Here is a 24420-nt window from a genome sequence, read left to right as displayed (position 1 = left end):
GATCTTTCAGGAGCATATCTAGAGCAATTTTAGGGTGATTTTATGCATATTGAATCTAATTAAAATGGGGCTACTATTTTGTATTTTATAATCTATTATAATTTCAATTTTTCTAGAAATAAACTCTTACAAAAGAAAAAAAAATGTGGAAGCTTCTGCATTTTCTTCTACCACGAGGGAAGGATATATTGGTTGTGGTGTGTGAGGGAGTGATGTAGTGGGAGGCAGGAAACTTCTTCAAGTTCAGAAGTTTGGGAGGAGGCTGGAGAGACAAACTATATAAGGATATCCACTAAGATATAACCATCCCATTTAAGGGACCTACCTAGATTTTAGAGTTCCCCAACTTTTCCAGCCAGAGCCCTGACCTTGGTGTAACTGACTTGCCCTGGTCTGGCATTTTATTTTCTTTGCAGTTACGTCACTCATACATCTAATACTCAAAGTGTCAGTGCATCTCCTTTTACTGGTATACTGTCCCATTCCTTTTTGGTTAAAGTATTAGCAACTGACCTGCTACTTGTGTCAAGACAGTTTGTGTCCTTTTGTTCCACTCCACCCCCACCAGTGATGGGGTCTTTATCTAAAAGGACAGTGAACAATCCACAACCCGATCTAATTGCCCACATTCTTGAACCAGTCCTAATATTTGCTGCCTCTGTTTGGATTACTCTAAAGTGGGTGCTAAGACAATACAGTGCAAGTTTATGGATCAATTCCTGTGAAATGAAAGAGGAAAGAACTGTATTAGACAGAGGGAGGAATTTTTTTTTTTATTACTCAAATGAATTCATCACATCTATAGTTGTATAATGATCATAACAATCTGATTTCCCAGGGTTTCCATCCCACAGCCCAAGCACTTCCCCCCAACCCCCAGAGGGAGGAATTTTGATGGGGGTAAGGTGGTGGATGCAAAAGCTTTGGCTAACCCATTGAGGGGCTCTGGAGTAAGGTATGCCTGTCTGAGTTGTTCCACATCAGATTGAAGTGGCTCACTCTAGCCGACATTGATCCTGAAGAGCAGACAGCTGGAAGCCACCTGCCAACTGGACTCTATATCTGGGCAATGTTATCTTGAAGGGGGATCTAGGTGGTGCAACTCCATGTCTAGTAGAGGTGGAAACAATTCTCTAAAGGAAAATTATCTTTCTGCTTTATCTTTATGTAAAGCCGGACTATCTTATGTAAAGCCAGACTATTTTAACTCTAAGAGACCTTAGTAAAGGGAAGTTTAAGCCTCCCTATAACATTTTATTTCAAAACTCTACTGTCTAAAACTCTGCTAGGTTAAAGAGGATAACTTTTTGGAAAGCTGTTCGGCAAACACATTTTTCCTCCCTCATGATGCAGAAATTATATGGCTGAATACACTGTGAGTGTAATTCACCAGACTCTTATTGTTAGGGAACCATTTTGGCAAGCTAATCACTTAAGTATGCCTGGAGGTAATCTTTCTTTAAAGAACCCATCAGACAGTTTTTGCCTCAAAGGTAGGTAATGGCCCTACCAAATAGAACACAGATTTTGTGCATAGAAAAATGTCAAAAAAATACAAAAGTAAATCAACTTAAAATGATAGATTTCATGAATTTCCATGTGATTACCTATCTTTCCGTTTTAGACTTTTGTCTCAGATATTGTATATTATTGGTTCACAATATTTACCTCCAAATATTTCCAAAATCATAACCAACCCACCCACTGGGGAGGATACTGGAAGTCAAGAATTTTTACTTTGAATTTCATAAATATAATTTTATTGATTGGATGATGCTTTGTAATACAGGAATATTTGCAGTTTTTAACTCTTTGTGATTCAATAGTATGTGAGAGTGCCTCTATTTTGTTCAGTTCTGCCCCTAATTTTAATGTAATTTCTATATGGCAGGCATTATATATTAGGTACTGGGAAAACATAGATACATTAGGAATGGAACATACATTATTAGTTGCTCAAGGTGATGTGATGTTTGAAATTAAAATGGGCTTTTAACATGCAAGAGGGTGTAAATTACACTCTGAGGCTCTCTCTTTAGAAGAATTACATGGAAGAAGCAACAAGCCATCATTAGCTGTATTCTCTTTATCTTATATCTTTGTACACTATCCTTGTATACATGACCAAACATGAATCCCTATCCTCTCTGTAGAGCTAAAGGCTGGCTCTCATATGCCCCAAGCTATGACATTGTAGCCAAACCCCCTCCACCCCCAACTTCTGAGTCTTTCATAGGAAAGAGTAGTTGTTCATAGTACGCCTTGAAAAGAACATCTCTCAAAACCAGATGTAAATGTTAAGAGTTTCACACAAATTCCACCATATCTTTTACTTATGATTTAACACATCATATACACATCATATACACTTATGACTTAACACATCAATTTGTAGGTTTTGAGTCATTGATGTTATGAGTTTTCTATGCGGAGCCTCCCACAGGCACGAAGAAATGGAAAGGAAATCATTCATGCACTTTTTTTTCTGGGATCAATAATCTCAGAGTCTGACCGATTAGCATTTTCAAATGCTGTCACAGTTGATTACAGAACCCTGAGAATAAAGGTGAAGGTGGGCAGGAAAAACTATTGTTCTCATTGTGAACTCTGATTTTTTTTTTTTCCTTTCAGCTTATGGAAGGAAGAGCATAAGGGAAAATGTAGGTCAAGTGCTTTTATTCCATTGCAACTTTCAGAAGAGCAATCACCAAATCACTGTGACTGGCCCTGATTTCTAATGATGGGAAGGAAGAGGAAGGCAATAGGTGAGAAAACAACGGGCAAGGATTTTTAGGTCATACTTTTAAATCCAAGGGAGCATAAATCATGTATTTTTTAAAAAAAATAGTAATAGTAATATATTTGATTGATTTATCCTAATTTGACTTTGGTTATTAGACTCAGTTTTGTATGTGCTACTTCTGGTTATTATCATATTAACTTGACAAAGTGAGAAAAGGAGAAAATCGAAACACATGTTTATAAGTCACCATGTTTAATGTGCTCTAATTCTCTAATTAACACATGGCCCTTTACCAAACGATTATTTCCTAAATATGTGGATATTTAAGAGGGTAAAGATGCTTTGTTCATTAGCATAATTATGGTAAAATCAGATTCACTTAATTTCTTGTTTACAGACATTCTATTAATTTAGCAACTAATTTATAGGCATTTAGAGTACTTCCTATTAACTCAAAATCAGACATATTTGTTATCTAAATGAACTTTTCTCATATTTCAAGAATAATTTTATTTTAATTGAAACAGCATTAGTTTAATTAATATTATAATTAAATACATAATGAAACTTCCTATTATTTTAGAATTGGCTATGATGACCCTGCAGTGCTAATATATCATATTAGAAGTGTGAGTATAACTAGAAAACTGATGCAAAAATCTCCTTGTTTTAGAAAGTTTTTTTTTTTTTTTTTTTTTTTTTTAGCACTCTTTTCAAATTTCAGCCAGGCCTAAGTATTTAACTTGAACTTGAACTTTTATGATCACGGTATTGAAAAAAATATTTCAGATTGAGGAAGGGATATATCACATTATAAGATTAGTGTAACATTTTGAAGGGAATCTGATAGGAAGCAAAGTGTTGGAGGATGAGGGCACATGTTGTTCGCAGAGACAGGAAAATAGGAGAAGGGAGAAGGGACAGGGAGGGTAGTGAATGGGAATACTGGTCTTATTTATATTTTCTTTTCTTTTCTTTCTTTTTTTTTTTTTTTTTTGTCTTTTAGGACTGCACCCATGGCATATGGAGGTGCCCAGGCTACAGGTCAAATCAGAGCTACAGCTGCCGGCCTACACCACAGCCACAGCAACTCAGAATTCCAGCCTCCTCTTCGATCTACACCACAGCTCACAGCAATGTGGATCCATAACCCACTGAGCGAGGTTAGGGATCGAAACTGCGTCCTCAAGGATACTAGTCAGATTCATTTCTGCTGAGCCATGACAGGAACACCTACATTTTCTTTCACCTATTTTATTATTTTGCCATTAGTTGGTCCAATAGACATATACCTGGACACAACTTTTGGGAAATTGGAACATAATGGAGGGGAGAAGAAGCAACACAGAATCAATGGAGCAGTTTTGAGAAAATCACTCCCTCTCTCTGAGGGTTCCTATTAACTCATTAGGAAAAGAAGATGTTGGATTTCAGTGATTTTTCTGTAAGGTTTTTGCATAACAGCATAGATTAACTAGTTAGGAAGTGTACTACAAAAAAAAAAAAATGTGTTCTTGAAGTCATTGGATCTATTTTGAAATGGTACAAGATTTTTCCCTTATTGATGTTTTTCTACTATGATGATTAGTTCTTGAGGCTGAGATTTGTTGCCCCACAAAAGGAAAATAAACACTACCAAGAGAGGCAAGAGGATAAGACTTAAGGGCGATTTCTACCGGAAAAGCATGGAAAAGAGAATGCTTTTTGGGTACTGGAAGCATTCTGAAATTGGAGGAGGGGAGTTCCCCTTGTGGCTTAGCTGGTAATGAACCCGACTACTAACCATGAGGATGCAGGTTCGATCCCTGGCCTCACTCAATGGGTTAAAGATCCAGCATTGCCGTGAACTGTGGTGTATGTCGAAGACATGGCTTGGATCTGGTGTTGCTGTGGTTGTGGTGTAGGCCAGCAGCTCTGATTCGACTTGAGGCTGGGAACTTCTACATGCTGCTAATGCAGCCCTAAAAAAAAAAAAAAAAAAAAAAAAAAAAAAAAAAAAATTGGAGGAGAGGGAGGAGAGGGAATGAGGGAGCCAAATTGCTGAATTCGATATCTTGGCTAACTGATCCTCCATTCTTCCTTGGAATTGAATTTGGGAGAGAAAGGGGTAGAAACAGCATGGTCAGTTGGGGTGATACCTTGCTTCTTAGGCGTAGCCTGGTAATATTGTAGTGAAGCTCAACACTCACCTCTGCCTGTTCCAACATCTTGATAATTTGAACTTATTCAAGGAGGAATAAAGAACAAGAAAAAGAGAGATAGCAAATCCAGAGTTAATAGAAATTAAATTGCAGTTGATTAGTGTTTTTACGTCAGTGTCTTTTAAACTGCTGGACGTAGTATGTTGGTGAATCTTGAAATCAATGGGTGGGTTAAAAGTAGCATAAAGTAGAAAAACACAAGTGAATTCCACATAGGGTGGTGGTGGTTGGAGAAATTTGAGGTTCAGTTTTATATCAATAGTTAAATATCTCTATCTAAATCTATATCCTCACACATACGTATTAATATTTCTGGTACTATCTTACGATGAGAAAAAAAGTATTTCTTACTTTGGGTGGATTGACGTTAAAACGCATTTAAACACAACCATCATGTAGTTTTTTTTTTTAAAAAACTGGAAGAGACTGTTACCTTGAATGGAAACTTAAGTTTTCTTTGTTATTATCAAATGACGATGGAAGCTCCTGAATAAGGATGAAAACAGTTACGGAAAACAAATGAATTTTTCCTCACATCTGAGTTTTTTGTGTGTAAATTTTGACAATGACACACTAAAAATAAAGTTCTTCGGTTTGTGTGTAATTTACTATTTAAAAATACAATGCAGTCTAGATATACTGTAAATATGCTCACCTTCTCTTATATTTGGATAAGCCTTCTTGGCTGAAAGGAAGTAGTAGAGTTAGAGGCAATTTAATAGGAAATTGTCCTTAACCTGAAAAAGCCCCCATAATTTTGTGTTTTGCACTCTCTATCACTTGCCATTAGAGATATGGTGCAAAATGTTGATTTTCCTGCATTAGGAATCTCTTAAATGCCCATCAGCCTTAACTCATTTGTCTTCAAAGCCTGGGAAGGGAAGGACGCATGCAGCAACTGTGGCAAGATAAAATAAGGAAGGGGTCCTTGGAACACTGTTGGTGATTCTCCTCATTAGTTATCTTGAGATAATCAATGCTTACTCCCTCATCTGGTGACACATTTGCTGGTTTAAATGTCTTCAGGATTTAAAAATAACACAACATATAGCAGTCCTGCAGAGGTGGAAAGCTGAGAAAAACAGGTAAAAATTGGCCTTAAGAAGACCCTTCCCTACTTCTTTTTTCTTTTTTTAAATGATTTTTATTTTTTCCATTATTTTTGATTTTTTTTCCTTCCCTATTTCCACCATTTTAAATCTGCATGGCTGGTGAATTCCAACCTAAGAAAGGACTCCCTCCAAGGCTGCTTCTCTCTGATTGCTGAGGGTAAAGTCTTGATCTGAAAGCTCTTCTGGTGAAGTTTCTAGTGCTTTCTCCCCCCCCCCAGGGTGCATCCATCTCCACTGACCTTGAACTCACAGGGGTAGTCAAAAACTAGTATCTGGGCTATAGCCAAGTCACCTTTTCATCTTCCCTGACCAAAGTAGTAAATATCTCCAGGAGAATATGAGTGCTCAGGCTACTTTTTTTTTAAATTATCAAAGTATTAGTGATTATAGTATTATTCTAGTTTCAGGTATACAATGTAACAATCCAATATTTTATAGATCATAGTCTATTTAGGGTTATTACAAAATATTGGCAATATTCCCCATGGTGTACACTATATCTTTGTATCTTGCTTGTTTTATACATAAAGCAAGTATGTTTGTACCTCTGAATGTCTTACCCCTATCTTGCTCCTCCCCCATCCCTCCTCCTACTGGTAACCATTATGTGGTTCTCTATATCTCTGAGTCTATTTTTATTTTGTTACATTTATTCATTTTATCTTTTTTAGATTCTGCATGTAAGTGAAAACATACAGTATTTGTCTTGCTATTCTTGGAACATTACTTTTCCAACCAAATCTTGAAATAAATATATAAAGTTCTCTGGAAAATATTCGGATTTTTATCGATGTTGCATTGAATCTACAGTTCAATTAATCTTCCTATCACTAATATTGTGTAATTCTCCATTTTTGTAGACTCTTTTTCAATGTTTCTTAATAGAGTTCTAAATTTTTTATGGTAAAAGGACTGCCTGGCTTTACTAAAATTATGTCTATGGTAGTAGATATTTTCTAATACTATTATAAATTTTTTTTTAAATTACACTTCCCACTTCTTTGTTGAAAGTATAGGGAAATGCAATTGGCTTTATATAGTAATTGTTATCTAGCTGTCTTGACAAAACTTTTTTGCCTTCTAATAATTCGTACATTATTTTGAATTTTCTGTTGGTAGTTTAAAAAAAAAAAAAAAAGTTTTATTTCCTCCTCTTTAGTTCCATACCTCTAATTGTTCATCCTGTTACACTGGCTATAACATCAAGTAAAAGTGAAGGAGAGGGAGTTCCCTTGTGGCCTAGTGGTTAAGGATTTGGTGTAGTCACTGCTATGGCTGGGTTCATTCCCTGACCTGGGAACTTCTGCATGCTGAGAGTGGGGCCAAAAAAAAGAGGAGGAAGTGAAAAGACAATAGTGGGCAATCTTTTCTAAACTCCACTCATAAAACTTTTATTCCACTTACATTAACCTGATATATATGTTCTTAACAATTTAATTGATAGTGTAAATTTTATAAGAAATTAAGTAAACCTAACCAACATCTCAACTTACTTCTCTGTAAACTACTTTTACAGTCATGCATCTTCAAAAAAATGAAAGAAATGTAAAAATGTTAAACACAGGTTTTGTTTGTTTTACTATTGTGATGGACATAGATAAAGTAATGTACCTCAGGAAATTTACTTCTACTGCATCTTTAAATGTACATTTGTTCTTAGGTTGTCTAAAACATTTAGAAACCAATGAGTGTAGTGAAAATAATGAAAGTAAAAAGCAGGTAACTTGGAGTTCCCCTTGTGGAGCAGCGGAAATGAATCAGACTAGGAAGCATGAGGTTGTGGGTTCCATCCCTGAACTCGCTCACTGGGTTGGGGATCTGGCATTGCCATGAGCTGTGGTGCAGGTTGCAGATGCTGCTTGGATCTGGCATTGCTGTGGCTCTGGTGTAGGCCGTTGGCAACAGCTTCAATTAGACCCCTAGCTTGGGAAACTCCATATGCCCCAAATGTGGCCCTTAAAAGACAAGATAAAAAAAAAAAAGCAGGTAATTTTACAAATTGCGGAATATGAACCGTTTCTGTCGTTATCCAAGGCAAACTAGCTCACAGCTTTCTCTAGAGCAACCGGTCTGTAGCCGTAGTCAGCAGTGTGCAAACTGAGATTGTGTATTCCACAGATACACTCAGATACACTTAGTTCAACATATATTATCTATTGGTTGATACATATTTCTACTCCAGCCTTAAACTCTAAATCTTATGGACTTACAATAACTCCACCTCTGACTAGAAACATTTATCCATTTTACCCCCCACCTGGCAGTTTTCTTTGCTTAGACATGGAAACACTTTTAACACTGGCCTTTGTCAAGCTGCAATATACCAGAAATACTATGTCAAATATCAATAACTTGCATAAAAGTTCCACATCCCCATACTGAGCATCTCTATATGAAAACAGAAAAGTCCCTTTTAAATGTTAACTGGTCCTACTCTTTGGGTATTAAATGTAAAAAACACATGAAAAAGATAGAAATTCAAATAGCAGTAACATAAATCTATCACAAATCATTAAAAAAAAAACTATCAGTGGGACAGCTTGGATGAGAAACGATCTGTAAATTTTAGGATGAAGCAGATGAAAATTGAAAGGCTCGTTGATTTTCCCCTCTTTCCCCTGCTCTGGCTCATGTACACCATGTCACGTTGTCTCTCAGTCATTGCACCAGTAGCTTCCTGTCCTTGTATGACACTTCACTTACCATATCAAGGTCAACAGTCTTTTCATCCAAAGTTGAAAGAAAGCAGGCTTTCTCAGAGGAGGAGTTCAAATCTCAAAATAGAACACAGGGAAATTAAAGACCAGATCCAACCCGAGGGACCATTCCATTTGGCTGATTTCAAAAGTTTCTTGGTATGCTTGTTGTGATTGATCCACAATCCCTTTCCTATCACCATGGGTAACCTCAACCCTGGAACCTCAACCTTTTGTTTTCAAATAGAAGACTTTGCTCTCTGCTTGTACAGAATTGGGATCAAGAGCTTTTCCAGATTAGGTAGTACATTGTTGCAGATGTCCTCTGGGTTTGGTCTAAGCTTCCACTCTTCACAAGTCATATCTTGTTTTTGTTCAACATTTTCTGTCTTTAACTCAGTCCTGGAGATCACCCTCTAACATGGCCCACATTTTCTTGCAACATTTTTATAAGGAACTGAGAGAAGATGACCCTCCCCATTGGATAAGTCAGATCCTTGCTCAGTTACAGACTTCATGCAGGCTGCTATAGCACCTAGCACCGCAATGGTCAACCTGCTTGGCCAGTTTGACTTCTGATCCAGCTTATTTTTATTCACGGCTGGATGTTTTATGTCCAGAGTGGCTGGTGAAAGATGCGTGGGGGATTAGCAGTCTATTACTTTTTGTTTTCAAAGATGCTTTTATTAGATTAATGATGTTTTCATCTATTCCTGAATTACTAAGAGGTTTTCCTTTTAAAATCATGAATCTAGGTTGAACTTTATTAAATGCTTTTCTTGCACCTTACTGAAATGACCAATTGTTTTTATTTTTTAATATGTGATGAATGATGTTTGTGGGTTATTGAATCAAAAGCCTATGGAAGAGCAGTTTCATGCATTTTCTTTATATAATTTATTTTTATAGTTGTATGTATCCATACAAATGTAATTGTAACCTAGAGGGACCTTATGGGGGACATACCGTTCCTCCATACCTTCTTCTTTAGCTCCTCTCTAAAGTACCTAGGTAATAGTATCTAAGCACATTTTCTGAGTTGTTTTGCAGATGCTAAATCCCACCCCTCCATGAAAGATGTTAACTACTTGATGACCATGAGCACGTAGCCCTAGGCCCAATGGAGCCTAAAGATTGATAATGTTAACCTCTGTGACACTGCCCTGTTACCTCACACTCCACTCCCTCAACTGGCCTTTAAAAGTGTTTTCCTGGGAGTTACTGTTGTGGCCCAGCAGGTTAAGAACCTCACAAAGTATTTGTGAGGATGTGTGTCCAATCCCTGGCCTTGCTCAGTGGGTTAAGGATTGCATGAGCTGTGGTGTAGGTGGGTTGGATCCTGCTTTGCTATAGCTGCAGCTCTGATGATACCCCTAGCCCAGGAACTTCCATATGCCTCAGGTGTGGCAAAAAAAGTTTTCCCGAAACCTCTCAGGAAGTTTGGACCACCAGCTGCCCTGAGCGCCTCGCTTGGCCCCTGCGATAAATGCTTCGCCTTCCTTCACTACACCCTGGTGTCGGTAGCTTGGCTTTACTGCGAACAGGCAAGGGAACCCAAGTTTGAGTTGCTAACATACATTTCAATCATTACTGACTTTATTGTAAAGTATATCATGCTATTTGTAATAATTTACTACAACTCATGAATATTATCACATTCATTCATTGTAAGTAAGCAATTTATTATTATATGTTTACTGTCAGAAATTTTCATAAACTATAATAGTAAAAGATGTAACAATTTATTATATCTTTACTATCAGAACTTTTCATAAGCTATAATAATAAAGATGCTGTATATCTGGCACAGGGATAGAAAGCTGGCCAATGGAAGAGAGAACCAAGAACTAGACACATGCATTCAATAGAACTTTAGCTACATCAGAGATGTCCTGTCTCATCAGTAAGGAAAGGCTGGAGGATTTGATAAATAAAACTGAAAAAAATGGCTAACCACAAGAATAAAATCATCTCCAGAAAGATTAAGGATTTGAATATAAAAACAACAAAAACTGTGAACATCTCAGTAGAACATATTGGTGAACATATTTTAGGTACAAAAATTATTGAAAATATTTAACAATATTAAAATTAAAAAATTTGGTTTATCAAAAAATACTCCTAAATGAAACCTGTTATAAATGGGAAAAAACTATCATCAATAAACAGAGCCAAAAAGTAAATCATATCAAGGTTAGCTAACGAACTCTTACAAATTAGTAGGTAAAGCAACAAGTCAAAGGAAACAATGTGGCAAGGACATGAAAAAGCATTTCACAGCAGAGGAATTATAGCTAGCTAATAAATAAACTCCATGCATTGTGAATCAACTGCTATTATATACTATTGTAACTCATTAAATGGGAAGATGATTAAAAACCTTTGTTGTACTTTGTGTTGGAAATAATATACACCTTAAATACATGCTGATGGGAATGCTAAATGCTAAAATCACCATGATGTTACCTTGCAAGTTTAGACTAGTAATGCTAATTCTGTATATAAAGTCAAGAGAAACATATATATGTATGTACATATGTATGTATCTATGTATCTATATATCAGAAGACATGAACAAAAATATTCATAGCAAAACTGTTTACAATAGCAAAACCATAGAAAAAGCTCAAATACTCATTGGCAAGAGAGTAGATGGATTAATTGTGTGCTTATATGATGGAATATGGAACATCACTCGAACTGAACAAATTATATAGCAACATAGAATATGAAAATTAATGGCATGTTATTTAGTAAAAAAATTACTAAATTATAACATATAGCACAATATCCTCCTTATTAAAATTAAAACAATTAAAATCATATACTGTTTATGTAAGTATGTTATAGTTAAAAAAGAACTATTGTTAAAATGCCCACATTGTTCAAAGCAATCTACAGATTCAATGGAATATATATCAAAATCTTTTGGCATCTCTCACAGAAATAGAAAAAAAAATCTAAAATTCATATGGAATCAAAAAATACCTTGTATAGCCAAAGATCTCTTGAGAAAGAAGAGCAAAGTGGAAATATCACAATTTCTGATTTAAAACTGTATTGAAAAGATGTAGTAATCAAAACAGTATGGCACTGGAATAAAAACAGACACATAGACAAATGGAACAGAATAGAGAGCCTAGAAATAAACCTATGCATATATAGTCAACTAATCTTTGACTAGGGCATCAAGAATATACAATAGGGCAAGGATAATCCCTTCAATATATGGTGTTGCGAAAACTGTATACCCATTATGCAAAATGATAAATTTGGATTTTTATTTTACAATGTATATAAAATTAAGTTGAAATAAGTTAAAGAAATAAACATAAGATCTGAAACTATAGAATTTCTTAAAGTAAACATAAGGAAAAAGCTCCTTGACATTTGTCTTGGCAATGATTTTTTTGGTATAGCACCAAAAGCAGACAAGAGAAGCCAAAATAAAAAAGTAGGAATACATCAAGCTAAAAAAACCTCTGATCACAAAGAAACAATCAGCAAATGAAAAAGCAATGCTTGGCATGGAAGAAATTATTTGTAAATCATATATTTAAATAGAGATTACTGTCTAAAATATATAAGGAACTCATACAACTCAATAGCAAACTAAAGAACACAGTTAAAAAGTGGGCAAAGGACCTTACAAATATTTACCCAAAGGGTAAAGAAGACATACAAATGGCCAACAGATAAATAAAAAGGTGCTGAAAATCACAAATCATCAAGAAAATGCAAATCAAAACCACAAGGACATATCCCCTCACAACTGTTAAGATGGCTGTTATCAAAAAGACCAGTGGTAAGTGTTGACGAGGGTGTGGAAAAAAATCAAACCCTTGTACATTTTTGGTGGGAATCTAAAATGGTATAGCCATTATAGAAAACAAAATGGAAGTTCCTCAAAAACCAAAAACATAATTACTCAGCAATCCCACTTCTGTATTTGTAACCAAAAGAAATGGAATCAGTGTCTTAGAGGTATTTGCACCCCGTTGTTCATTGAAGCATTATTTACAATAGCCAAGATACAGAAACAACTTAAATGTCAATATATAAATGGATAAAGAAAATGTGGCCTGTGTTGGTGTGTGTGTGTGTGTGTGCACGTGTGTGTGTGTGTGTGTGTGTACAATAGAATATTAATCAACCATAAAAAGAAGGAATTCAGCCCTTTGCAACATGAATCAACCTGGGGACATTATCTTGAGTGAAATAAGCTGCACACAAATACTGTGTGGTCTCACTTATATGCAGAGCCTAAGAATCAAACTCATAGAACTGGAGTGTAGAGTAGTGATTGCCAGAGGCTAGGAATTGGAGATTTTGGTCAAAGGGTAAAAAATTTCCATTACAAGATGAATCATTTCTGGTGATCTATTGTATAGTGTGGTGATTGTAGTTAATTACACTGTATTGTACACTTGAAATTTGCTAAAAGAGGAAAGTTTTCTCATGTCACACACAAAGAATGACAACTATATGAGGTTATGGATGTGTCAATTAACTTGATTGTGGTGATCATTTCACAATGTCATAGTATATTAAAATCATCCCTTTGTACAGCCTAAAAACAGCCTAAAAAAATACATTTACCTTGCAGCCCTCCAAATTCACTCCCAAGTACTCACCCAAACGAAATGGAAAAAAAAAATATGTGCAGAGACTTGTCCTTGAATATTTACAGAAATTTTATTCAGAATAGACAAAAAAGTGGAAACAAACCAGTTATATGTCCATGTAATGAAATACCTGCAACAAGATGAGTAGATTCCAAAAGAATTTGGATGAAATGAATCAGAAAAAGGTACATACCATGTGATTCAATTTACATGAGATTCTTAAAGCATCTAAACAATGGTGAGAGAGAACAGAGAAATGGTTGCCAGTGGCTGGAGCTGAGAGAGGTGTATTTTCTTGAAAGGAGAACACGGGCGCTCTTTGGGATGACGGCGGTGTTCTATGTCTAAACTGTGATCTTGGTTAACCAAGTCTACATATTTGTCAAAATTCATTGAACTGTGTATTTACAATGAGTGTATTTTATTTTCTATAAATCATAACCCAATAAAATTAACAACAAAAAAGAGAATCTCACCTTCATTTGGGGTGGCATGTTCACAAATATTTATTACATTAAATAAATAAATAATCTATTCATGAAAATTTTAAAAATATATGCATACATAATGGAAGGTCATGAATGGACTGGATGGATTATGATCTATCCAAGCCTGGGCACTCAAGATCCTTTACAGTTTCAAAAATGTGGCTCAGCATGTTAAGAACCCAACTAGTATCCATGAGGATATAGGTGTGATGCCTGGCCTCGTTCAGTGGATTAAGAATCCAGCATTGCTGCAGTTGTCGGGGAGGTCACAGATGTGGTTCTGATCTGTTATTGCTGTGGCTTTGATGTAGGCCTATAGCTGCAGCTCTGATATGACCCCTAGTTCAAGAACTTCCATATGCCATAGGTGTGGCCCTAAAAATAAAAATAAATAAATAAATAAAATTTCTGAAGGGAACATGTCTGCCCATGTATTCTCAATGCCTTTTAGAAAGTTTAAATAAAACTTTATTAGCATGTCCTGGCATTGACATGTCTTCATATAATGCCTTCAATAGGGATATGCATTATTATTGCCTTGATATTTGAAAATGTATTCAAGATATAAAGAAAATTACATGACTTTTCAGGTGCTACCTATGATAAATATGCTGGGAAAACAGTGGATAATTTAGACTGTTGAAAGTTTTCACGAATTTGTTAGCAGACAAGAGTAATGTCTGATATTAGTTCCCTGGAGTTGTAAGCCAAAACCAGGGTTGGAGGAACAGGCAAGTGCAGGGAATGGACAGATACTCTTTGCTGGAATTCAGCATACAAGCTGCAGCATGATCTGCCAAAGGGCTGAAACAGAAGAAAGTCAGAGTGCCAACTCCTGCAACCATCTTTCTTTGGAGAGATTCCACTTTTTTCTCTAAAAATTTAGATAGATAATCTTTGATCCAGTCTAACCTACAGCTTTAAATATATATATATTATAAAAAATATAAATATATATCTATATTCTATATAGATGGAAGTTGCCCTGATAGCCAAAGAAGAGAAAACATGACTTGAACTTGAAATTGCTTGCTTCTCTGAAAATATCTGAACTTTATCCAATTATATAGACATCATTTGCTAAGAAATCCACATAGCAATCACTATAATTTCTCTGAAACTGCAGATTAATAAAGATAACTATACTCTGACTCCAACCCAATAATTAACTCTCAGATATCATCCAGACTGTTTTCTTGTACTGACATCCACAGCCATGCCTCCTGCTGGAGAGGGATTAAAATGCAGACACTGAAGGTGCAAGGTCAGGAGTTAGGTGAAGTGGGGTATATATTCTAACTCTTCACTTAGTGGCTATTGGGCCTTGACAAAGTAACTTAATTTTTCTATGACCTGTTTTCCTCATTCGTGATATCATGAGAATAATAGTGATAACAGTAACTTTTTTATTTGTTTTTATATATTTATCATGTTAAACAAAGTAATATACACAGGCACTTAGAGAGCTCAACATATGATGGTTATAAAGAATATCTTTAGAAATATTTTTGTCTCAAGATAATGTTTCTGCCATGGTAGTTTGTGCTATGGTTTGTCCTGAACTTTGAAACAGTCATTTCCTACCTAAGAGAGGCTGGACTCAAGAACCTTCTCACTTTAGAAAATAATCTGTAGAAACAGATTCTCAGTGGACTTCTGTGTGTTTGGATGACTTTATGTCAAACTGAAAATGATGAACTGAAGAAAGAAAGGACAAGTTTGTTTTTATTTCTGGAAGAAGTATCACCGACTGGGAGTGTAACTGTGATCCTTCTCACTAATAATCTGTCTGTTCTTGTCAAGCAGAAGAAAATGTCCTAGTCTGGGGCCAGTGAGTCACTCTGATCATTCAAATCTCTATTTGACAGGCCCTTCTTATTATCTCTTTCTACTTTATTTTCCTGGTGCAATTATGGAGTGGCATATCTGTATTTTCCCTCTCTTTATTTGAAAACAAAACTAAACTAAATTAAAGTAAGCTAAATCAAACTAAGCAGAAGAATACAAACATTCCCCTTCCAAACATACATGTATAGAATCTTTTTTCTCACATTATCATGCTCCATCATAAGTGACCAGACATAGTTCCCAGGGCTACACAGTAGGATCTCATTGCTTATCCATTCCAAAGGCAATAGTCTGCATCTATTAACTCCAGAATTCCAGTCCATCCCACCCCCGCCCCCTCCCCCCTGGCAACCACAAGTCTATCCTCCAAGCCATGATTTTCTCTTCTGTGGGAAGGTTCATCTGTGCCGTATATTAGATTCCAGATATAAGTGATATACTATGGTATTTGTCTTTCTCTTTCTGACTTATTTCACTCAGTATGAGAGTCTCTAGTTCCATCCATGTTGCTGCAAATGGCATTATTTTGTTCTTTTTTATGGCTGAGTAGTATTCCATCGTGTATACATACCACATCTTCCTCATCCAATCATCTATCAATGGACATTTAGGTTGTTTTCATGTCTTGGCTATTGCGAATAGTGCTGCAATGAACGTGAAGGTGCATGTGTCTTTTTCAAGGAAAGGTTTGACAACTTGGAACATGTTCTTGTCTATCATGATATAACCAGATATGTTCCCTTCATATCAATATCTATAATTCTAAAGTAAAAGAGCATTGACTAAAGTTAGGGTACATTACAAGAAATGTTATAGGGTGTTGGCCCTTTCCAGGTGATGCTCATTTATTACCATGACTAAACTGGATAAGCTTATTATCTAGATCTGGTCTGTCCTATCCTCCTAAACAGTCCTCTAAAGAGAGAAATACTGTTTCACATGACTTGGTTATTTAAACTATTAATCAATATTTTTTTTGCATGAAAACCAATTTATGGAAAATACTTATTTAAAGAAATGTTTTAAAATAAATCTTAAAAATGCATCTTTTAGAAAATGATAAAAGTTCATTTAAAAAATCCAAACTCTATACTTCCAAACTGTAATAAAATAAAATACCCTCGACACCCAGAAATAGTGACAAAAACATATTAATTCTACTTTACTTTATTGAGTTGCAAGGGGAAAGGGTATGTTTATACAGCTTGCTCTACTGATTTTATTGTGCCAAATAATTACAATGAGAAAATAATATTGCTTTTTTTCATACTAGAGAAGTAGCAAGGGGGAGGCAGGTTTCTAAGAAGCTCACATACTGATATTAAATTGAAGATTATTTTTTTCTGAATTTATATGATCTCTATTTGACAATTAGATGGTCAGTGTTGATACACAGCTACAGATTACACCAATTATATCCTTAGTTCTTAGTACCAGATTTGCTTGTTTCATTAGTATTATAGTTAGTAATACTGAATTTCATGCTTGAAATTTGCTAAGAGATTAGATCTTAAGTTTTCTCACCACACACACACACATACACACACTCAAAGATAACTAGGTGAGATGATGGACATGTAAGCATTTCATAATGTGTATTTATAAAATATCATACTATAGAAGTTCCCATTGTGGCTCAGTGGTTAATGAATACGACTAGGAACCATGAGGTTGCATGTTCGATTCCTGGCCTTGCTCAGTGGGTTAAGGATCCGGTGTTGCCTTGAGCTGTGGTGTAGGTCACAGACGGGCTCGGATCCTGTGTTTCTGTTGCTCTGGTGTAGGCCGATGGCTACAGCCACAATTGGACCCCTAGCCTGGGAACCTCCATATACTGCAGGAGTGGCCCTAGAAAAGGCAAAAAGGCAAAAAGACAAAAAACAAACAAACAAACAAACAAAAACATACCATACAGCTTAAATATCTATCAATTTTATTTGTCAATTACATCTAAATAAAGCTGGAAGAAAAAAACCGGCCACAAGCCATAACTTACAATTATTGAAGCTCAGGTCTTAGCCTTTCTGTATTGAAGTTTCTGGTTAAAGGAGAATCACAAGACCTTTAAGTATTTAAGATGTCTCTAAAGGAAGGAAGTGGAGAGACACAAATCACAACTATAAAACCTTAGGCTGATTAAGTCAGACCTGAGGAAGCATTTTATTTCTTCTCTGAAGCTTTGACCTTTTTCTGCTAATTTTATTTTCTTAGGATTCTGTGATTGGCTATTAGGTTATTTTCTTCGGATAACCTAAATTCTAGTTTACTAGTTTTATAGGCTGTGTTGTGGATCACGCTTAATTTGATCTCACATCTCTGATTCCTCTGCCCACCACCACCTCCCCCTTCCAGGCTTAAGAGTGTTATGCAGACCCAGTCTTCTATCACAGAAGGAGATGCAGACAGGTTAAACTAGCCAACTAAACATATATATGATGCGTTTTTTCACGGCTCTAAATATAGTGTTAACAGTTTATCTCATTTTGTGCCAGGAGTTGTCTTAAACATTTAAAACAAAAAAACAATCATAAACAAGTCTGAGGTTTTATTATGGTCCACTATTTACTGAATTTATGACTTTGAACATTTCTTCTTTTACTTTTCTGAATTTCAGTTGCCATGTTGTTAAAGCGAGAAAAATATATTTACTAAGACTACATATACTCATTTTGCATATAATATATGTGAGAATATTTGCAGGTATTCAAAAAGTAAGTCTCCCATTTTCAGTGTTTTCCATAATGAAACTAACTTATATTTTCATAAATGACTGCTTTAGCTTTTGACCAAAAGTGGTTTAATTCTAATTTTAAGGAAAGTACCTCAAATCCTCGTTCTGGCACCTTGATTACCAAAGTAAATGCTGAATTCCAAAACATCAAGCCATGGCAAGTGATTCGACCTTCTTTTGACTAGATTGTTTTCTGGTTAAGTTAACACATATTTCAAAACTCATCCAGAAGTGTTGCCTTTTGGCTTTGACACTGAACTTAAAGTGATGATATTTTAAAGAAAACCAAAATGCAAAGGATGCTATGTTGCATTTACTTTAAGGTTCATTCACTCTGATTTTTACATGACTTGTTAGACATTAGCCTCTCTGTTTTGAAAAGGCCAGGAACATCAGGGTTAGTGCAGAGGCTGAACACCATTAGCCTGCACTTTGTCAGTGTCATCCAGCTGCTGAATGGCTGCATTTTAGAATCCACAGGTAATGGAGGATGTCAGAGCTACTTCAACTCTGGTACAAGTCAGAACTTAACTGAGGACTCAGAGATTCCGATTTTAGTAAGACTTATTTTTTCTGCCCAGGTGCCTCCAACAACCTACATTCAATTTTCAATGAGAATATGGTAATTATTGTCTGTGAGTGCATTTCATTACCCTATTAATGAACTCTATGGTAGAATGAGATCAGAACCTAGTAGGTAAATACGGAAGTCATTATAAAACAGATGCAGCTTTTGCTTCACATATTTGGTTTAAACTGGATTTTAACCAAGACGAAATAGCCTTAACGAGATTCACATTGTGTTGCTCTTCCTTCTTTACCTCAACCTATTAGTACGTATGATTTCAGAAACTTAAGTAAGTTATGGCACACTCATGCAACACTGCACTGATCACACAATGCTTCTGTCTAAGGACACCCTAACAGACTGCAGCATCCGAACCCTGACAGTTTTATTTGGGCATTGAGCAGAGATTTTATTTCACTTCATTACATCTTATCACACTTTTCATTTTTTATTCCACCATGGCAGGCCATCTTCCTTTCACACTGCCAGAGGCTACCAATTGGTAATAAATCTCAGCTTCAAACCCACTCAGAAGAGGAAAAATCAAATGAGTAAAAAAGGAAGTAGACCATAGCCACTGCTTCCATTCATACTCATAGATTTTCTTCAACCTTAGGGGATTTGTGAAGGTCCTATGTGTGCTATTCAGGGATGAACATGAAGTATGCTAGGAGACTTGGATTCCAGTTCTGACCCCGGAATTCAATAACCAAAAATGTTATATTTCTGGCATCAATATTTCCATTTAAAAATTAAAGATAGATAAAGATGGACCAGGTAATTTTTATGTCCCCTTCAGCTTGAAAAAAATAGACCCTTCAGACAATAAGAGAAGTATTTACCTTTTGAGTAAACAATTATGTATGTGTCTTTGATTCTCAATTAGTAGAAGAATAACAGACTTTTAGCTCTGGGTATGTTTTGATAGTCTTATCACTTTAAAAATAAATTTGTGCTTTTTGTGATTGTTAATTTTAGGTGTCAGCTTGGCTGGATCATGAGGAGCTCAGATATTTGGATAAACATTATTTCTGGGTGGACATGTAAGGGTGTTTCTGGAAGACACTTGAATTTGTGAGTTGAGCAAGAGGACTGTCCTCTCTGTGGTAGGGTCTGAACAGATTAAAAAGATGGAGGAAACAAAAAGAGAATTGCTCTCTCTGCCTGACTGTTCACCTGGGACTTTGGTTTTTCCTTACCCTTGGACTACAACTTACACCATTGGCACTCCTGGTTCTCAAGACTTCACCCTGGAAATGGAATCTACACCATTAGTTTCCTAGTTCTCAGGACTTCAGACTTGGACTGGAGCTGGCTTGCCTGGGTCTCCAGCTTGAGGATGGCAGATTGTGGAATCCTCAGCTTTTATAATTATGTGATCCAATGATTTACTTTAAATATATATCGTATCGGTTCTGTTTCTCTAGAGAATCCTGAGGAATATATATATATATATATATATATATATATATATATATATTTTTTTTTTTTTTTTTTTTGTCTTTTTGCTATTTCTTGGGCCGCTCCCGCGGCATATGGAGGTTCCCGGGCTAGGGGTCGAATCGGTGCTATAGCCACCGGCCTACGCCAGAGCCACAGCAACGCGGGATCCGAGCCGCGTCTGCAACCTATACCACAGCTCACAGCAACGCCGGATCCTTAACCCACTGAGCAAGGGCGGGGACCGAACCCGCAACCTCAATGGTTCCTAGTCGAATTCGTTAACCACTGCGCCACAACGGGAACTCCCTGAGGAATATATTTTTTAAAAAAGTGGAGTTTGCTAGTGTTCCCGCTGTGGCGAAGTGAATTAAGAATCCAACAGCATCAGCTCAAGTCACTGCGGAGGTGTGGATTTGATCCCTTACCCTGAGCACAAGATCCAAGGTTGCCGGAGCTATGGGGATCAGGTGCAGGGCTATAAAACAAAACAAAACAGAAAAAGACCTGGAGTTTTCAAAATTATGGGAGAATTAATAATTCTCATTATTTGATTACACATTTTTACATATCCCTCAAAACACTTTTGTCCATATTATCTTATTTTTCACATATTTTCAATTTGATAAAAACAACAGTCACTTGATATAATTGGTTGGTTATCAATATCAGTTTTAAGACACTGGATTCAAGAGGGGAAGAAATTAACTGGTTTGGCAAAGATTTTGAGGCTAGTTAAGTAGGAGAAATCGCACAATTCAAGATAACTAAATACTAGCTGTGTACATGTTCATTTGCTTTCTAAAATCAACATCTTGTGAAATTTACAGAAATGTGCATAGTATTTGTGCAGTTTAACAATAGCTGTGGTGAAAGCACCTGAGTAACTACACACAAGTAAAGTTTTAGAACATAAATGAAGTTTTAGAACATTATTGATATTAACTGATTACCTGTCACCTTCAAATCCACCTTTTTTTTTTTTTTTTCCTTTCCTTGTCTTTTTAGGGCCACAGCCGCAGCATATGGAAGTTCCCAGGCTAGGGGTCGAATCGGAGCTGCAGCTGCCAGTCTACTCCACAGCTCACCGCGACACTGGATCCTTTAACCCTCTGAGCAAGGCCAGGGATAGAACCCGCGTCCTCAAGGATACTACTTGGGCCCCTTAGAAGAACCAGAACAGGACCTCCTCAAACCCACTTTTTCTAAGTGGGGCTTTAAGCACTTTCTTTACTGCCAATGCGATATTAAGCATTGTCTGTAGATGGCGCTAGAGGGACTTCGCGGGAGGAAGGGACTTCTCTTTCTGATTCCAGAGTGCTGCCTTTGGTGTCTTTCTCCTGGTGTGTTTTTTTCACTCCGTACATTTGTGCTGCCTTGTTGATGCTGGGTTCCCAACGTGATGCAGTCCCCACTCCCTTTGACTCTACGAGGCAACCTCTGCCTTTTTGCACCCCAGAGGAATGTATACTGCTTGCCCAGAGTCTTGGAACCAGGTTTGTCCTGGACAACGCAGTGAACTTCTCCATGCTGTGGGCCTCACCTACACTTTCTTACTGGGTTTTCTGAAACCCAGTCTTGGGGAGGCACACCCCTTTCCAAGTTTGTCCTTCCTGTGTACCTCCCTCAGTGCTCCAGTTTTCTTCAGAATTCCAGTGGCATGTTTATAATTGTTCCAATGAGTGGTTTGGACCCTGGCTAATACACCTTATCAGTCACAGATCTCTCATTTTTCTTCAGAGGCAGTGACTTTCCTGACTCATTTATAATTTTTTTGAGTTCCTTTATAGTTTTGGCATATAAATATATTTTTTCAATGCTGAAAGATTTGAAAGTACCTTGCTAGTGTGTGTGGGTATGAGGTGTTTGAATGTACAAAAAATGCTGGCAAGGAACACGCGTGTGAGAAGAGTAGATGCCTGCAGAGCCAGAGTGCAGCTGGGCACATAGGCGGTTGTACACTTAATGGTGCATATGTACTGTGAGTCTGGAGGCAGAAGTAGTATAAATGTGTATCTTTGTGGTACTTGTGCACACTCATGTGTGTATGTGCCTGAGTAGAATCAGGAAAGCTATCTGCCCAGGAAGTGTTTTGGTTTTTTGTTTGTTTGTTTTTTGCCACCCTGTCGCATGTGGAGTTCTCAGGCCAGGGATCAAACCTGAGCTGCAGTCAAGAATGAAGCCACAAATTACAGTAACGCTGGATTCTTAACCTACTGTGCCGGGCTGGGGGATAGAACCCCTGCCACCCAGTGCTCCCAAGATACTGCAGATCTTGTTGGGCCACAGTAGAACCTCGCTGAGAGACACCTTCACCCCCATCCACTTTTGAGTCCAGCTGAGGCCTGCTGGGTTGAGGAGTTTCCATTCTCTTGGTGTGTGTGTGTGGGGGGGGGGTCCACTTGGGTTTCATCACACATTTAAACATAGTTTCATTTTGCCTTCTTTAGAACTTCATGCAAACACAGTATCTATAATCTTTTGTTACTTGCTCTCCTTTGTTCAAAAATGATGTCTTTTAGATACACTAGTGTTGCTGTGTTTATCTGCTCTAACTATATACCCAAAATTTGTTTCCCATTTTCATGTCCTTGGGCATTTGGATTATTTCCAATATTTTACAATCATGAACAATTGTGCTCTAAACATTCTTGAACCTATAGCAAATAGTGTTTTTTTTTTTCTTTTTAGAGTGGCACTTTTGACACATGTAAGTTCTCAGGCTAGGGGTCGAATCAGGGCTGCAGCTGCCGGCCTATACCATAACCATAGCAATGCAGGACCTGAGCCAAGTCTGCAACCTACACCACAACTCAGGCAATGCTAGATCCTTAACCCACTGAATAAGTCAGGGATGGCACCTGCATCTTCATGGATACTAGTCAGGCTCATTACCGCTGAGCCACAATGGGAACTCCCACGAATACATATTTTTATCTCTATGAACTATGCACAAGGGTGAAGTTTCTGAATCAAAGGGAATAAGTACATATTCAATAGTTTTAGATTATGGTATATTTTTTACCAAAGAGGTTGTAGCAGTTTACAGTCCCTCTAGCCATATTCACAAATTCTTGTAGCTTCTATATGCTTGTTAACACATCTTAATATTAAGAAAAATATTACGATTTAGTATTTTCCTGACTCCTGAAGTTTGGTGCTTTTGTCTATGTTTGTTAGTAATTTGGGTTTCTCTTTTGTGAAATGCTCTTTTAAGTTTTTTACCTATTTTTCTGTTGGTTGCCTGACTTTTTAGCAGTTTTCTTCCTTAGAAATAATCTGGATAAAAGTCCTTTATCAGTTATATGTGTTGCAGATACCTCCTTTCATTCTATGACTCTCCAAATTTTTTTAATGGTGTCTTTTGAAAATGGCAAAATTATGAGCACCTAATTTTAACGTACTTGAATTTATTAATCTTTCTCTTCATGGTCAGTGATTTTTGTGTTTTGTTAAAGAAATACTTTTATAACCAAGGATATTATATATTATTCTATATTATCTTCTAAAAGCTTTATGGTTTTGCCTTTCACATTTAGGTTTTTAATCTACCTGGAATTGATTTTCTTACACAGCATGAATGCTCTTGCTATTATGCCATAATTTCTAAAAATTCGATGTATACAAGGTCACCATCACCATTTAGTTTTTATATCTAAGGTTTTGGGAAAGGCAGCCTGATGGAGAATAATGCTGAATCAGGGGGAAAAAAGCCTTTTCTTTAAAGAAACCAGTAATTAAGCTCTTGCTGATTTCAGACACAATGGGAAGTGTTTTACTTAACTTCAAAAAAAAAACAAAACAAAACTTATTTTATAGATGAACCAATTAAAGGTTGAGGAGCTTGGCCAAGGTCACATAGTCATACCAGTTTTAAGCAAGGATTCAAATTTTGACCATTTAACTCAAAAGCTTCTGTTACCAAATTAGACATGAGGGCCCCTCTTGGCTCCCAGCTAAACCAAAGC

The 24420-nt window shown here is 36.6% G+C and overlaps 1 pseudogene; it reads right to left on the bottom strand.

The window, feature by feature from the left end:
• Positions 1-8684: 8684 nt before the first annotated feature.
• On the bottom strand, positions 8685-22820 carry LOC110255600 (14-3-3 protein zeta/delta pseudogene; annotated as a pseudogene).
• Positions 22821-24420: the final 1600 nt, after the last annotated feature.

The sequence above is a fragment of the Sus scrofa genome, chromosome 10, assembly GCF_054392235.1.
Source record: "Sus scrofa isolate SSC_HxYL_T2T_F1_AM1 chromosome 10, Sscrofa_HxYL_maternal_Yorkshire_Landrace_v2.0, whole genome shotgun sequence".
Classification (NCBI taxonomy): Eukaryota; Metazoa; Chordata; class Mammalia; order Artiodactyla; family Suidae; genus Sus; species Sus scrofa.
Note: the sequence above shows the minus strand (reverse complement) of the source record. Positions and strands in the feature narration are given on the sequence as shown.